This window comes from Dama dama, chromosome 18 (genome assembly GCF_033118175.1).
Source record: "Dama dama isolate Ldn47 chromosome 18, ASM3311817v1, whole genome shotgun sequence".
Lineage (NCBI taxonomy): Eukaryota > Metazoa > Chordata > Mammalia > Artiodactyla > Cervidae > Dama > Dama dama.
In genome coordinates, this window is record NC_083698.1 from 92,864,705 (window position 1) to 92,882,331 (window position 17,627).

At 38.6% G+C, this 17,627-nt stretch overlaps 1 protein-coding gene and 1 non-coding gene across 5 annotated transcripts in view; both read left to right on the forward strand.

Annotated features, from left to right (window-relative positions):
- The window catches only part of EXOC4 (exocyst complex component 4), an 809,489-nt gene that overhangs the window by 428,142 nt on the left and 363,720 nt on the right, over positions 1-17,627 (forward strand). The window lies entirely within an intron of this gene.
- Positions 2,577-2,681, forward strand: LOC133073201 (small nucleolar RNA U13). The gene has a single exon (XR_009696907.1). It is a non-coding gene; the product is annotated as a small nucleolar RNA U13 (small nucleolar RNA).

Below are 17,627 nucleotides of genomic sequence, written 5' to 3' on the forward strand. Positions count from 1 at the left end.
AAAAGAACCCTTTGGTTAAATAAAATTTGAGTGTTTTTTTTTTTTTTAACTCCAGGACTCTCCTGAACTATAATGTGTGAAAGTGCATATTGCCAAAAGAGATTGCTATAACATGGAGTAGTTTCCAAAGTTACATGTTAATAGAATCCTCGTCTTTAACATTACTCTTATGAGACTGTTTTTTCAAAAGATGCAATTTAAAGAAGCTTTAGTAATTGAATTCTGTATGTCGTTCATTCTAGTTCTTTATGTCAAAATCAGCTTGACTTTGTGAACAGCAAAAAAAAAAAAAAGATATTGGTTGTGGACAAATCCTCCCCTGGATTTGTCTCTGATTTCTGTATGAGTTTTGACAAATTCCAAAATTGCAGTAAATTGTTTCCATTTATTCACTGGTGAAGGGAATCTCTGGGGAGACACATGGTCAAATTTTCAACCTTTGGATTTGTGATTTTGAGCCTATAGTCATTGTTTTGCTAATAGGTCCTGGCCAAGATGTATGTGTCAGATCATATTATGACAATAATAGCAGACAGTCCACATGCGTTTATTTTACTGAATTTATGTTTTATTGCCTGAAAGAGATTCGCTTGGTAATTGCTTTTTATATGGAGACTTAGTTGTCCACTGTGGTCCAGGGAACGTTACAGGGACCACTCTCTGTTTTATTGGGTTTGGCCAACCTGATAGGTTGTTAGTTGGTAAAGAAGAAAAAGAATTCTAAAGTGATATTAAATGTTAATTTAATAGTATCTGTTGTGAGAAAATTTGACTTTATCAAATTCAAATCCTTGACTTAATATGAATTAAAATTTACTTATAAGATGGTAGTTTGAGGTAGTTACATTGTAATTTGAGAAGGAAACCTCAGAAAACTGTTAGAGATTGTAGATTTGGAGAGAGAATCCATAGCACTAGTTGCAGAGACAAAGAACCCATTAGTGTCTGGGATAATCAGTGCAAGGGAGTATTAATGCCAGCACTATGCGGGATTTCTAATAGTAGAAGGGAAAGTTGAGTTTTTATAGTTTCCCCAAGGGAAGAAGTAGCTTAATTAGGTTAAATACAGCCTGGAATAAAACATCCATACAAAAGAAATACTGTAGATTTCAGAATGAGAATATTGGGTCTCTCCAAATTTGAAAGGGAAAGAAGAGCTCTAGACTTAAATTGGGATTCCCAGGTGGCGCTAGTGGTGAAGAATCCGCCTGCCAATGCAGGAGATGCAAAAGATGTGGGTTCGATCCCTAGATCAGGAAGATCCCCTGGAGAAGGACATGGCAACCCACTCCAGTATTCTTGCCTGGAGAATCCCATGGACAGAGGAGCCTGGTGGGCCACAGTCCCTCGAGTCGTGAAGAGTCAGACGTGATTTAGTGACTGAGCCCAAGCACAAGACTTGAATTAGTCTGGAAGGAGTGTAACTCAGAACATCAGACTCCTCTGTCTTCTGTCTCTGTGACCTTGGTCAACTCCATCTCTCTATTTACTTAAGAGAAAATGGAAGGTCATACCTCATATGACTAATTCCATGATTCTGAGCTAGGAATGTAAAAAGAAATAGGGTAGACTTGTCTTTGCAATTGAGTCAGCATGTTAGAAACGTGCTCATAAATAGATTTTTTAAATATCCTGATTTGATCATCTAATTGAATTGTATCCATAAAATACTTACTTTAGGAGTTTTTTTTTTTTTTTTTTTAATATAAAAATGCTGCCATTGTTACAAACATTTAAAAAAAAATCTTCTTTTGGAGTTACCTCATGGCAAGTGTAGGGCTTCCCTGATAGCTCAGTTAGTAAAGAACCCACCTGCAATGAAGGAGACCCGGATTTGATTCCTGGGTCAGGAAGATCTGCTGGAGAAGGGATAGGTTACCCACTCCAGTATTCTTGGGCTTCCCTTGTGGCTCAGCTGGTCAAGAATCCACCTGCAGTGCAGGAGACCTGGGTTCGATCCTTGGGTTGGGAAGATCCCTTGGAGAAGGGAAAGGCTACCCACTCCAGTATTCTGGCCTGGAGAATTCCATGGACTGTATAGTCTATGGGGTCACAAAGAGTTGAACATGACTGAGCAACTTTCACTTCACAGGGCAAATTTAAGGACCCCCAAATTAAGTACAGTTCTTTTATATATATTTTTATATACACCTCATACATTATTTTGTGTGTGTATATGTATATTTTTAATATATATTTTTAAACAGCAAATGATACTACCTTTTTTGTTTACTTTTATATTCATTAGACTGAGGTTTGAATGATTTTAAGTGGTCAGAAAATCTGTAGCAGACAAAGAAAAGTTACCATTTACTTTCTTTAAGGCAGTTTCTAAAATGTTTAGAATTCTAGAATATCTTTAACAATAGTGGCAGCTCTGAAGTAAATATCTAGCATCCATCAACAAGAACCTTGGAAAGACTAACTCTTACTTGGATGTTTAGATTCTTGTATGTTAATTAAAAATAGCAATAATCTTATAGCATATCCTTACCTGGTGAAATAAACAGAAAGGATCAGGTGAGCAGTAGGTTTGAAAATCTAAATTCAGAGATCTATATAAAGAGTATTTTGGGATCCTTTTGTAGTTCATGAGCATGATGATTGGGTGTTCACGCTGCTGCGTGACATGTGCCTCCTTCCAAACCTTGTTACGACATCAGCACATTACCTGTCTGACGTAAAAAAAAAAAAAAAGAGTATCTTGAATTGTAAATGGTATTACACCAAAGGGTTCAAAATATCTAGAAAGCCTTAATTTTCCAAGTAGAATTTTTCCCTGAGTAGTCCTCAACTTTAGAAATTTTCCATTATCTGAATAGCTCTACATCCTCAAAAAGATCTGTGCAGAGTGTAATAGAATTGCATAATTCACAGTATGAAATGGGATAATTTGAATTGGAGCTGAGTTGAAGCATAATATTACCTTAAGGATTTTAATGAAGAGAATATTAACACTATTAAACAAGATCAACAGCATCAAAAGCTAATAATCAAAGCATTTTTACACACTGTTAAAGAGGTTGCTTCCACTGAGGCTTTGCTGTGCCAATTGTGTGTAATTTTTATTTGTGTATTAAATTATACTTTCTACTAGACAGCATTTGGCTAGACATTCCAGTGCATTTAAAACTTTAGAAATGATCAAGCTTCATTTCAAATAGAAGTATCATATTCACCTCTTCTTTCTGTTAGTGTGTGAGTGGATTTTCCTACCGACCATTTAGAATTAATGCCACTATGATGACCACCATGTGCATGCATGGATGCAGGTCTGCATGAAAAGATATATTTATGTGTATTTCTTTTAATTGGATTAGTTCCATTAGCTTTAATATAATGAAATTATGATGAAAACATCTGCGTAACTACATTCCAGCATGGTGCCTTCCTTCTGTATTATAGAAACTTATAAACTTGGTTTATCGGTTACAAAATCATACTACAAAGGTGATTGACACACATGTATGTTTCTATTTCTGTTTGTTTACATTTAAACACATAAACAGTCTTGTAAGTCCAGTTTAGACATAGCGTTCATTGACAAATGAATGCTCAAATTAGCACTATCCGAAAGAAATATGAGCCACAAAATGTAATTTATTTCCAGTAGAGATGTATATACCCGGTTTTTAAAAAGTATAAGGAAATGGGTAAGTTTTAGTAGTATATTTCATTTATACCCAATACTTCCAAAGTCTCAGTTCAACCTGTAAGCCCCAGAAAAATTACTAATCTGTTTTGCATTCTTTCTCGTAGTAAATCTTAGAACTGTGTACCTTACACTTAAAGCACATCTCAGTTTGGCCGCCCCACATCCTACTAGCTCTGTGTGGCTTTTGGCTCCTGTGCAAGATGGCACAGAGCTTGATGCTTGTCAGTGTGGGCCCAGGGTGAGCTGGGAGGAGGAAGGGGATGGAGAAGATAATGAAGTTAGGATGAAATTTAACAGCCTCTCCAGTAATCACTGCTTCTTTAGAGAAGGTAAGAAAAGAAACACTGGGTAGAAGACAAAAGACAGCTTCCTATATATATGTGAACACAGGGGAAAGAGCTGCCTATATTGTTTTTCTTTCTTTGCTGACAGAAGCAACATTTTTCAAATACCAAATTAGGGGTAAGACCCACAGAAATTTCCAGACCTTGCTGACTCCTTCTCAGGCTGGGGAGTCTCCCAGTCTCCCAGCTGCAGGAGGCCTACAGAGATAAGATGCTTCCTCTACCACTACCATTCCTGGTGTGGAGGGCTGGGACCAGTCTTCTGGGAGGGGAGGCACAGAGTTGTTTGAATAATTTGCTTCTCAAGAGAGATTGCACCTGCAGACTCTCAGGCCCAGTTAATATGAATACGAGACAGAGCATGAAGGGGTGCCTCAGCTGGGACTTCTGTAACAAAATGCTATTAACTAGGTGGCTTCATCAACAGAAACTTACTTGTCACAGTTCTGGTGGCTGAAGTCCAAGATAAGATGCCAGCTTAGCTGGGCTCTGCTGAGTTCCCCCTTCCTGCTTACAGATTTGGCATCTCTCCTTGCTATGTCCTCAAGTGAGAGAGTTCTGGTGGCTCTTCCTTTTCTTAGAAGGGCACTAATCCTATCAGGAGGGCTCTACCCCAGGACCTCAGCAAAACGAAACCTGAGCCTAATCGCCACCCAAAGATGCACTTCCAAATGGCATCACATAGGGGATTAAGACTTCATATGTGAATTAAGACAGGAGATGGAGGAGCAGGGCAAATATTCAGTCCAGAGTATGGAAACTGCTTTCATATCTCAAGCTTTCACTATATCCCTGCCTGGTAAACAAGCGTTCTTACAGTATTTTGCGTGTGTACACATGCAGTGGGCATTCCTTCTTTCTTTTAAAAAATAAAATTGAAACCAAGAAGTTCATTTCAGCAGATAATTAAATGCTAGGTAATTTGAAGGGTTTGCATTGAAGTTTTTATTGGTCAAATTATAGAATTCAACTTATGCCAGTGATTAATAAAATGACAAAAGAAAAGTCATTATAACTAGAAACCAAGTTGACAATGAAATACCAATTAATAAGATTAACACTTTCTTCTTTTAAAGTAGATTGTAGAAATCTGCTTAGTTTTTTCTCAACTCCCAAATTCTCATTTCTGGAAAATACTATCATTTTTGTTTTTGACAGATTTGAGGACCTGATACCCTGATTATATTAAGTGACAATGGGCAGTTACTTAGGTAAACAAATAACAGAAGTAATACCTGAAATTTGTATGATGTTTATAATTCATATTATTTATAAAGTACGTTTTTGAAATCCTTAAGATAGAGTCTAATGAAAACCTTCAGACTCAGAGTTTCGGGGTAGGGCTACAGAACTGTCAGCTAAGACAATCTTACTTCTCACTGGAGATCTGTTAGTTCTTCTGTTTACAATACAAGCTTATCTCCCAATGTACAAGAATTACTGTAAGGTGAGGAAGACAAAAAAGTGCCTATGTGGTCAATACAGGAAAAAGGAATTCTTCATAAATGACTGAGTAAAACTAAAATGAATGAAGAATTTGAGGCATTTGTCATCACAGACTCTTCTTTAGATTTCAATACTAACTTTGGGAAATAAACATTTTGGATGGTTTGGTAGGGACATACTGATTGGATTCAGTAACTTACCTAGTCCTAATAAAAACATTTCTTTGTATATCACTAAAAAGAGGAACTGATATTAATCCACATTACTAAAAGGAAAGAAGCAATCAGTATGTTTATTCTTTTATTGCTTATTAAGTATTTATTGAACATTTATTTTGTTCTGCAGAACAGACAGACAAGAATCTTTGTCATCCTAGAGCTTAAATCCTTGTGGAGGAGGCTTTGTTTTCTTACAGGCAATGTAGTAGATACTTTTTGTATTCTCTTAGAAGTTCCATAGCAAACGATGGCATAGCCATTATTTCCAATTTGAAATTGAAGAAACTGGGTCTCACTAAGTTGCTTAAGACTGTATAACCAGTAAGCAACAGGAGTTGGTGCCAGTAGTTAAGCTTGCCTTGTCTGACTCCTTCACTTTACAGCTCCCCTGCTGTACCATCCCCTATGGACACATTCTTTATCAGAATACCTTACCAAGTGTCATCATTTAATAACGTTAGAACCTGTAAGTTTGCTCATCATTCGGTTGCTTTTTTCAGAGCAGTCATTTTGTAGTATTGGGCTTGATTGCGTTTTCAAAAGAAATCACGCCTGGTATGTTTAGCCTGATCTAGTAGCGCAACCGACAGCTTCGCCTCAGTAACAACAGGAAGATCCTTAATGGGCACTGTCTTCAGAATGGTAATTCTGATAAGCAATTGCCTCTTTAATAGTGTAGTTGGAGTGATAGCAAAGGACAGCCAATTATAATCAGGCAGTGTCTGCCAAGGCTGACCTTGGTAGGGGTAGCGTAGAAATATATGGATTTTGTGAAGGGATAGTATTCAGGAGATGACATCAAGAGGGAAAAAAAAGATAAAAGTGGGGAAGCCAGTTTCACACGTTTCTGATGAGCACAGGGGAAAGTTCTGCTAACTGATTATCCACAGTGCCCTGTCACCAGGCACCGCCTGGGCAGCTTAGAGTTGTCATCTGCCAAGTTGTGAAGATGCTTTGTTTCTATTGCGATTAAGGCTTTGGTTACATCTATCTCAATAGAAGAATCAAATTTAGTGTGTGTTTGGTCAAACCTCAGACTTGGAGCTGGAAGATTATATCTGATCATTGCCTGTATGACTTTAGCATTGTTTTTTAAGATTTTCTGTGATGGAGTCGGGCTGCCAGGGTGGTGCAGTGGTAAGGAATCTGCCTGTCAATGCAGGAAGCACAAGAAACGCAGGAATCATCTCTGTCTTAATTTGTTTTCTATTTCATTTTTCGGGAGGCATGGGATTTTAGTACAGTGGTGAAGAACTTCTGGCTCTATAGCCAGACTGACTTGGTGTCAGTCTCTTCCTTGTTGCAAAGCCTTGGGCAGATGACTTAATTTACTTAATCTCTCATTGACTCAGTTTCCCAGTTAGATGGGAATAGCAATAGAACCCACTTGATAGGATTTTTGTGAGCAAAGAACTTAGAGAAGTGCCTGGCCCATGGTAAACACTGTGTGCAGTTAGTGGGCTGTGATTGTTGATATTATTTTTGTTACTGTTACAGACGTGTTATCATGGCATAATAATTGTGGTCACTGTTATCCTCTTAACATCAAATGGCAGATGAACAAGAGCATTTACCTTTAGCTTCTTAGTACTTTGTGAATGTTGGGACATGTATATATTAGCCATAAAAGAACTTGTAAATTAAATGTCATAATAGTCATGGCATTTAGGACAGAATATTTGCACTGCATGCAGTAGTAGGCATTTAGGACAGTATATTTGGTATCTTAGTTCTGGTTGCTATAACAAGAATTCCACTGGCTTAAACAAGAGATATTAATTTCTCATAGTTCTGGAAGCTGGAAGTCCAGGATCAGGGTGCCAGCAGATCACTGTCTGATGAGGACCTGTTCGTTGACTTGCAGGCAGCCACCTTCTTACTGTATCTTCACATGGCTGAGTTGAGAGATCTTCTCTCCCATGACTCTTCATATAAGGGCTCCAATCCCAGTCATGAAGGCTCCACCTTTGTGACCTAATGACCTCCTAAATTTCCCACCCCCAAATACATCACATTGGGCTGTCAGGACTTCAGCATGCAGATTTTGGGGGACACAATCCTTTAAGAAACAGCACCAGTAGGGGCAGGGCCCACGTCCCCGGTTGGGGCCCACGTCCCCGGTTGGGGCAGATCTTGGGAGTAGGCTTATCCTCTGATCTCTTAGGCACCTTCCTTCAGCTTTTCTGTGGCTTCCAGCCCTGGGTCGGTGCAGCTGCTGTGGCTGCTATTGTGTGGGGGGGGATTACACTCGGTGGTGATATGGTCTGGACGTGAGAACTGATTGCAATGTAAATTGGTAGGTGCAGATACAAAATGCTACTATGTGAGACCTCGCCTATAACCTCTGCTGTTTTTATTGTGTAGTCAGAGAGACAAAGGAGTATACTGCAAGGCAGCTGCTACTAATTTCTTCTTCCTTTGTTTCACTTTGACATAACTGCCCCATTCTTTTGATTTTTTTATAAGTAATCCTAAATCAGACAGCCATGTCATGTTAGGCTTAAAATTAAACTCCATCAGGCTGAATTTTAACAACCACGAAAAAAAAGGAAAAGTCATCACCACAAGTATATCAAACATGTTACAAAATGAAGGATAGAGGATGGTAAATTAAGCACACTGTTGGTAAAGTGGAGTTCAAGGTGTGGGGGTACAATATGCCACACTGTCCCTATAGAACAGTGATAGAAAATAAACTGTATCATTTTTTACTGACTCATTCTGTCAGTGATTGAGGCATTTCAGTGCACAACCAGGAAAATAATAGGTTATTTTCACAATGGTAGAAGTTTAACAAATGCTCAATCATTCTCCTACATCATCACTGTCGTTGGCAAGAGCTTTACTGTATGATATTGATGCCTTGCTTCTTTCTTATTGCTGTATTCTTTTCAGATTCAATCTTTCTGCAATGGGCCACTAAACATTTCAATTTGCTACCTGTAGAGCTGGATTGCATGACTCAGACTGAAATGAGAGAGAAATGCATTTCCTGAAACTCAAAGTTGAGGGTTTCATGGATTTTTGTAGAAGGGCGTCAGACTGAAACCCACTGATAAGGTGCACACAATCACTTTTGAGTGTCTCATAAAAGTACCTGGTATTAAGCAATTCATGGATGTTTTTAGGGAAAATAGGCTCAGCTGGATACTGATGGAACCCCTACATTTTGAGGAACTCAGACCATCAGCCTGGGGTGTACGTGCCAATAGTCAGGGCTCTCACAGTGGCCCTTGAATATGTCTAACACTGCTTGTTTAGGTGCTCTTAAGAGCTGAGGTACTGAAGAAGAGGATAAAGTCTAAATTATTTTCTGGCCCAATCCAACTGAAAGAAAGGATTTAATTCTACAGTTGGGAAGAGATTTTTTTGTCCTTTTGCAATTTTACGGGTAGGTTACATAAGGACAGGTTGGCTATGGAGGAGTGAAAAGCCAGGAGAATCATGGACAGCAGGGGACAGGCACCTTGATTTTCCAGCTCCTGATGTCCTCCCGCCTTTGGACCGCTTGCTCCAGTGGAAAATATATTGTCGGTCGTACTGCTGTTTTCCCTTGCTGCTGAAAGCACAGTGATGGCTAGATTGCCTGGGATATTTATATTCCATAGTCTGTGTTGTACACTGAAACCTGTAGTGTTACTTTAGAAAATAACTCTTGTCCTTTAGCAAGCATCTGACAGAGTGGAAATGACCTAGAGGGGAAGTGATTTGTCCGAGGCTCAGCCAGGATTGCAGTCCTCGTCATTGGAACGCAACTCTGGCCCCTTGTCCCATTCATATCATTACCACAGTCATAATATAATCCAAAATAATTCTGGACCAGGAAGGAATCAGTGACTGTGCAGGCATGCCTCTGCTCTGTCACTGTATGATCTTGAGCAAGACATCTTATCTCTGGACCTCATTGTTTCTCTTTCATAGAATGGGGTAGCTTGTATCTGTTGACCTATATTTTCTTGTATAAACTCTCTGGTTCTGTTAGTTTTTGTTTTTTTTTTTCTCCTCCACTTTTGACTTCTTTTTTTTCTTCTGAAAATTATGAGTATATTCACAAAAGAGCAACCGTTTCTTGCTGTTTTAGAGCTAGAGGAAAGCTAGCGGTAGAGGGTGGATTTTTGTAGAAGGATGCGCAGACACTGAAACCCACTGATAAGGTGCACACAATCACTTTTGAGTGTCTCATGAAAGTACATGGTATTAAGCAATTCATGGATGTGTTTAGGGAAAACAGACTCAGGTGGAGAAGAACAGTTATGAGTAACACTGTCTGAGTCTTCGAGGCTCTGAAATGGCAAAACTGTTGTTTGGGGACTTCAGAGGTCTCATAGTCCTCTGACTTCTTATTGTTACCACTGGACACTCACAGAAGGAAATGGTCTTTCTTCATTTGAGGCTATAACAGTGGATCTGGTCTCCATTTCCCTCTGACCCTGAAGTAGTCATGAAAATCATGAATGTTTTCTAATGATTTGGGGGAAGGGGGTAGGTAGTAATATTGAGAATTCAACAAACAGGAAAGATCCAAGGTTAAAGATTTGAAAAGTTAGAAAATTTAGTCTTAAAACATGAGGGGCCCCATATCTTGACTGAGTATTACAGGGACTTTAAGAGACATTTGGCCTTATCCATGTTCTTTTGTGTTTTACTCTTGCTTCCTAAGCTGCTGCTTACGGACTTTCTGTCCCAATTAATTTTGAAGAATTTGAAGGTGACTCCTCCTCACTTGTGCATTTTGCGTGTTGTTTCATGAGACATTGCCTGCTTGCTTGTCTCCTCCTCACCATTAGGGGCATTAAGAGAGAAGGAGAGTGAGGAGGGGAGAAAGGGGGGAGTGCAAGGGCACCAGTGCCTTTGGTTATTGAACTTGGAGAGGAAAGGGTTCTTGTAGTATAGACACATGAAACTAGGCAGCCTACTTTTCATGGTAACTCTTAATTCTTACTCTAGAAAGCACATTTCTTCATGGGAGATACTGTTGAGGATTCCTGTTCAAATGGGGAGAACCATTTATGGGTGATGCAGAGTCATTAAAACAACTAACATTGCATCATGTCACATGTAGAAAGCAAAGCATACCATGTATAAATCAAGAATTTTTTTCTTTTTAAAAATACAGAGAGGTTCTCAAAGACTGTTAACTCTACTACCCTCAGAGAAGTTGCTTCTAGCATGATACTTGTTAAATATACTTTTTCTAGATTCTATTCATTTAGTGATTCATGCAACAAACTTATTGAATACTTCCTATGTGCAGAGAATTGCAGAGTGCTGAGGACATAAATGTGAAAACGTTGAAATGGGACTCTTACATCAGTGGGCCTTCAACATGGTGGAAAAAGCAAATTGAACAGTTGCAGAGTCTTGTTATAAAGCTAAAATACTGGTGTATGGGAGAGACTTCTGTGTGAACACAAGCTATTTATAAACATGAATTTAGAAAATTTTGAGAGTTGAGTACTGGTTGAGAAGAACCTGTGTGAGAAATTCTCCCTGTTCACAAAATAAATATAGTCAGCTTTCCACATCCACAGATTCAACCAAATATGGACTGAAAATATTCAAATAAAATAAAATTTCCAGAAAGTTCCAAAAGGCAAAACTTCAGTTTGCCTTACTTCGCAACTATTTGCATAGCATTTACATTGTATTTACAACTATTTACATAGCATTTACACTTATTCCTGTTATAAGTAATCTAGAGAAGATTTATAATAAACAGGAGGATGTGAGTAGGATATCTGTAAATGCATATATGTGCAAATACATTTTGTGTAGGAACCAGGTACCCGAGAGATGGATTCTGGGGACAACTCTATGCACTTTTCATATCTGGCATTAGCTATTGGATTTGAGACTTAAAGTGATTTGTAATATTATAATATAGATCTGGTTTTCTGGCATGAAATATAAAAATGAGTTACCACCAAGTTGGAGCCTTGTCCTAGAGTATTTCTGTAATTAAAGAGTTTGTTTTGCATTAGTTTTAGAAAATCTTCTTTAAAAGTGTAATTCTTCAATTGCCAATAATTACACTGGTTCTGTGTTTTTTAGACATAAACAGAAATATGTTATTTTTTGATTCACTTAATTTCTTTTTAGTCTTGTTAGCAAGTTATTCACCTTGATATTTTCCATTGATTCAGCTTCAGCTCTTAAAAAAAAGAGAAAAGAAAAAGTCCAAAGAGCAAAAAATTGTCAGAACTTCTGAAAGTTTCACTGCTGTTTCTTATCCTTTCAGGTGGCTACTGCCAAATAATGAAATCAGTTAAATTGCTCTTTTTTGTGTAATTCAAGGTTAATAACTGGTGAAAGAAATTTTTATCATTAGGTAAGTGTTATAATTTTACAAATGATAGGAATCCTCTCCTTTAAAATTAGTATTGTTCATTTAATAGCTAAAGAATTCACCTATTTCTCTCATTCCGTTACAGACTCTTGCTCCTGTTTAGTCTTGTTTATTCATGAGACTCTACTAAAATGTGAATGTTCTGCCTGTGTGCCTTTCCCTACTCATTGGGGACGCTCTCCATGTTCCCCACTCTACCCCATGTTTTTGTATAATTTTATTATTATATGTTATCCATCTTTCTGCTAGGTTATGAACTCCTTGTGCCAAAATAGTATTTTTGTAAACCCAGTGCCTGGCACAGTGCTTGGCATATAATAGGTACTCATATTTATGTAATGATTGAATGAAATGTGGCCTTCTGAAGAACAGAACCTACTTATACACACGCACACGCGCACACACACACACACAATCAGCAAGTAGGCATTAATCCTTGTTGTATATAGGGTTGCCACTGGGCCTGTTGCAGGTACTAAATTTATAGGGCCCTCCCCTACCTTTGGGAAGATGAAAATTTCATCAGATTCTAAATGCACACAAGCATATCTTGTTTTATTGACTTCACAGATATTAGGTTTTTACAAACTGAAGGTTTGTGGTCAAACCTGCATCAAACAAGTCTACTGGCACTATTTTTCCAACATTTGCTCACTTTGTGTATCTGTGTCACATTTTGGTAATTCTCACAAAATTCAAACTTTTTCATTATTATTAATACCTTATGGTGATCTGTGGTCAATGATCTTTGATGCTTCTGTTGTCAAAAAGATTTCAACTAACTGAAGTCTCAGATGACACTTAGCATTTTTTTAGCAATAAATTAAAAATAAATTTTAAATTAAGGTATGTGCATTATTTTTTAAGACCTAATGCTATTGCATGCTTAATAGATTACAGTATAGTGTAAATATAACTTTTCTGTGCCCTGGGAAACCAGCACAACCTACAGGACTCACTTTACTGCGACGGTCTGTGAACTCAGAATCTCTATCAGGTCTGCATTTGTTAGTGGAAAAGATGCCGTAACTAATAACATATCAGAGATTTGCTTTGTGTAGAGGTCAGAGGATAAACTCTGCTATAGGATCCTTGGAGCTCCAAGGATCCCCTTTCACTAAGGACAGTCGGGAGCTTCTTTGTAGAATAAGTGGGACTTTAGCTCAACTGTAAAAAAGTGGTTAACATTTATGCCAAAAGGCATCATAGGTGGTGGCTGTGTCCAGTACATTCCATCTAGGTCTTCAGTCACCATGTACCAGGATTCAACGTCCCCCTGTGTGTGTTAAGGAATAGATTTTACTAAGGAAATGGGACGCTTACACGGCTCAGTCAGGAGGAGAAAAGAAGGCACAGTTCCCCAGTGTTCCCATTATCCCACTGAGCTGTGTACTGGGTTTGGGCTTTGTGAGCCTGCAGTGTGGGTTTGAGTTCTCTTGTCGTTCTGCCTTACCACAGGGAGAGAATGAGAAAGCATCCCTGGCATTGGAGGAATATTCAGGCTGCGTAAGTTCCAAACAGTTCAGTTCGGTGTCCCAGCTGTCTCTAGGCATTTACGCGTGTCAGCTTCTGGAATAGAGGCTTTCAGACCCATGGGAAGTTGCAGTTTCCTCTTCTGAGGGAGGAAGTCACCAACACTGTGCATAACTGATAAAAAGTAAGTCCCTTCTGCTGGAAAAAGGTGTTCACCTGCCCTGTTCGCCATGCAGGTGACGCTGCCTGAGCTCTGGGGTCGCCATCAGGTGGTTCTGCTCATTGCACTACAGTGGTAAAGAGTTTGGCCCTGAAAGTAAAGACCTCAGTTCAGATCTCTGCTTGTCCACTTACTGGCTATGTAGGTTTGTAACCTCTCTTAAGCCTCAATATTCTGAAATGTGTAATTAGGATAATAGTAACTCATTCTTCATAGAACTGTAATGAGAATGAAATAAAATAGACATTTAGTACATAGCAAGTGTCTGTTGAACATTAGCTGGAAAGCAAGGATTATGATTCTCCAAGAAAGGAAATAGAATGTTCCAGAATGTTCCTGTGGGGGCAGGCATTGTTCCAGGGACAGAGGATGGGCCCGTTTTGTCAGGGAAAGGGCTTATTTGGGGGAGAATAGAACTGTACTGGGGGAGGGCACTTAAAGAACCATCCTCTAGCCAGCTTGGAGCCATTGGAGATTTTCTTGTCAAATCATGATATGTAGTGGAATTTTTCAGAAAAAAACAGTGTGGTGGTAGGCATTCTAAGTATATTAAAAGGAAAAGAAACTGAAGACAGGCGTACCTTCTAGGCTAGAAGTAATTTATTTTCCAGGAAGCTGCAGATTTGAGTTCTGTGCACTTTGACTTCCATTTGCTTTGCCATCAACCTCTTCCAGCAAGTTATAATGTTAGCTGCAATATGCCTTCAGACCTCTGTCCATCTGCTGCTGTTCTTCGTGTGCAGGCATTGTAATAACAAAAGGTTTAAAAAGTAATCTAAGTTATTTTTAATAGGATATAGGAACAGATAAAAACAGTATAAGACAATACATCTAAAAGGCATTTCTTTGGATTTTGGTGATTTCTCACTATATTGAATTGACAGACTCCCCCTTTTCTTTTCCTTTCTTTTTTTTTTTTTTTTTTTGACTGGAAGATAATTGCTTTACAATGATGTGGTCTCTGCTGTACATCATTGTGAATCAGTCATAATTATATATATATCTCTCCTTCCTCTTGAGCCTCTCTCCCCCTCTCCCTTTTCAAGAAATAGATTTTTTAATGTTATAAGCCAGGGTTTTATAAAGGTTTTCAGTGCTTTACTTAGCTTTCTGTTTTCCAACCCTTCCCAGTGTAATACTTGAAAGAAAGTGAACAGGAATAATGGGTAAATGAATGAACAAAATGATGGGCTGCAAAGGAGTTCAGAGTTGTTGGCCTTTACCCTGTGGGATTGTTCCTCATGGAGCATGATTGCCTGACATATTTTCCACCATCACCACGACTGCCGTGGGCCTCTTGGAACAAGGACTGAATCTCTGTTGTTCTCACTGTATCTCCAATTCTTAACTCAGTACCTTGGAATGTCTTTCATTATTTCTGAATAAGTGAATCTGCCCCTGAAATAGGGTTAATTATGGGATTTTGAGAGTACATCACTGATGAAGAGTACATCATTGATTGTATCCTGGGCTTTGGGCCACTCACTTAAGATCTTAGTTTCCTTGGCTATAGAATTTGGTATAGCACCTATTTTGCTAATAAACAGTAAGTTAAAATATACTACAAATCACTTCAGAATTTTAATCATTAAGTCAGCTAAATATGCAACTAATAAAGGGACTTATCTCCTGCATGTTGCCCATGAGCAATCCTGACAATGAAATTTCAAGAGCCCGTAAGGAAATGACCACTTACACAAGGAAACCATGGTGTGCAAACAGCCCACCTTAGGATCGGATTTTGGAGGTATTTTATTTTCGTCTTCATGTAAAATGACAAGGAGTAGTTACTTTGGGGATATTTCCAGTTGTAAAACTAGGAATTTCTGACAATGTGGTAAATTTTGCATGCCTGTCTCAGTTGTTTGCTGTTAAAATTTCAGAGAAAAAGAACTTTTCATAGAGTCAGAACAGTGCTTGTCTTACCTTGCATCCTTACGACAGTCCAGCCATGGTGTTTTGTTGTTGTTGTCATTTAATCACTCAGTTGCAGCTGACTCTTTTGTGACACCATGGACTGTAGCCCATCAGGCTTCTCTGTCTATGGGAACACTGGAGTGGGTTGCCATTTCCTTCTCCAGAGGAATTTTCCAACTCAGGAATCGAACCTGCATCTCCTACATTCTCAAGTGTATTCTTTACCTCTGAGCCACCAGGGAATTCCACTGTGATGTTTACCAGACATTGATATTTCTTTGATGAGTAAACAGAGCATAGACCATTTGGAGAAATGAAAAATGACCTTGCCAGCAAGGGGATGGACAACTTGAAATGGAGTTGACTGCCATTCGGAATATGTAGTGTTGGTCAAGGTTTAAATTTATCAGATAATTTTAAGAAGTAATTTGAGGCTAAGATAGAACTTCTTAGCATTAAATAGGACCCTTCAATTTTCCTAAGTAAATTTGCAGCTCAGTGGTGTTTGATATTAAGTCTGGCATTTTGCTCTGTTCCTTTTGCTTCTGGTAGATGTGCCCTTGCATTTACCATCCACATCCAATTAAGGGAAAATGGAGAACTTGAAATTCAGAGACCTCATTCTTCTTGTCACTAAATTAGTGGACTGGCCTTGGTTTGGGGTAGAGATGGGAAACTGTGGAGCTTCATTTCCATTTTTTCATAAAGATTAAGAAAAACAACCATATTTTGCACATTTGTCAGCAGTGGCATCACCTTGCAGTTTACTGTTTTCCATACTCTTAGGAGCTTATTATAAAGAAAAATACTTTGAAACATCATCAAGCTTGCTTTCTGAGTGTTATCTAGTTGGGGCTCATGTAATATCCCTAGGGAAAGAGCTAGGAATCAGATTGGTAATTGGAACCATTAATAAAATAGAGAATCTCTTTTAATATAGATACAGTGTGGTATAGCAAAAACATTGATAGATTTGAAAGTCAAGAGGTCTCACTCCTGTTCCTCATTTTGTTACTACATGAGAGACAAAGTTTTATCCCGTTGGATGTCGACCGTTTTAAGATTTAAGACAGACAGAAGCAAACATAATATGATGCTGAGTATAAGATGGAGTAGGTTTTTGAACCTTTGTAGTCAGCCAAAAGCACCAGTCTTTTTACCTGACCTACTGAATTGAGTGTCTCTTTTATGTATAACCACTGGGCAAGTATACATAGTAAGAGATGATGTGTATTGGGAGACAGTTTTCCTTGGGTCTCTTGTGCTTCGTGTCTCATGGACAGAATAGCATGACACACTTTTGTTGGGGACTGTCTTCTCAAGGATGATTGTCCATTGGATATCCTTGGAAGAAGTAGTGCCTCTCCTCTGGAGCAAAGGGCAGGGTTGTTTACAGTCTAGTATCATAAAAACAGCTCCCTCCAGGGTGCAAAGATGTAGCAGGTTTGCTTACAGTCCATTATAAAGGATCAGGGTTTCCTGACCTCTGGATTCCTGTCTTGTCCTGTTCCCCCTTATATATCATGTACTTAGTTGACCTGCATCACATGGCTCTATGGCACTTGAGCCTCAAGGAACTTGAACAAGGAGGTGATGATTCGCTGCCTCCTCTTATTGCTGAACGTAATGAAATGTACTTTGTCTCTGACCCACAGAATTTTTTTCTTGTGCCAGCATCCTTGAAACTGGCATGCTAGCTTGCAAGTAGGGTAAAAACTCAGACTCTTCATGTTCTTGACAGAGTTAAGTTTAAACATATTAATTTAAAAGTAAGATACATAGATATAATTGCATCTGGTGAAATTGGGAACTGCCTATGAGTTCTGGCCAAAAAGAAGAGGACAGAACTCAAGAGAGAAACTGTACCTTGAAGACTTTTTGCTGAGCAGTCTTTACCTATTATCCCATTTGAGACTTGCCTTAAAACCATTCTTTCATTGCCATGAAGTGTTAGACATCAATGGATAATGCAGTTTGATTTTGAGAGCTTAAGACAAAAAGACTAAAG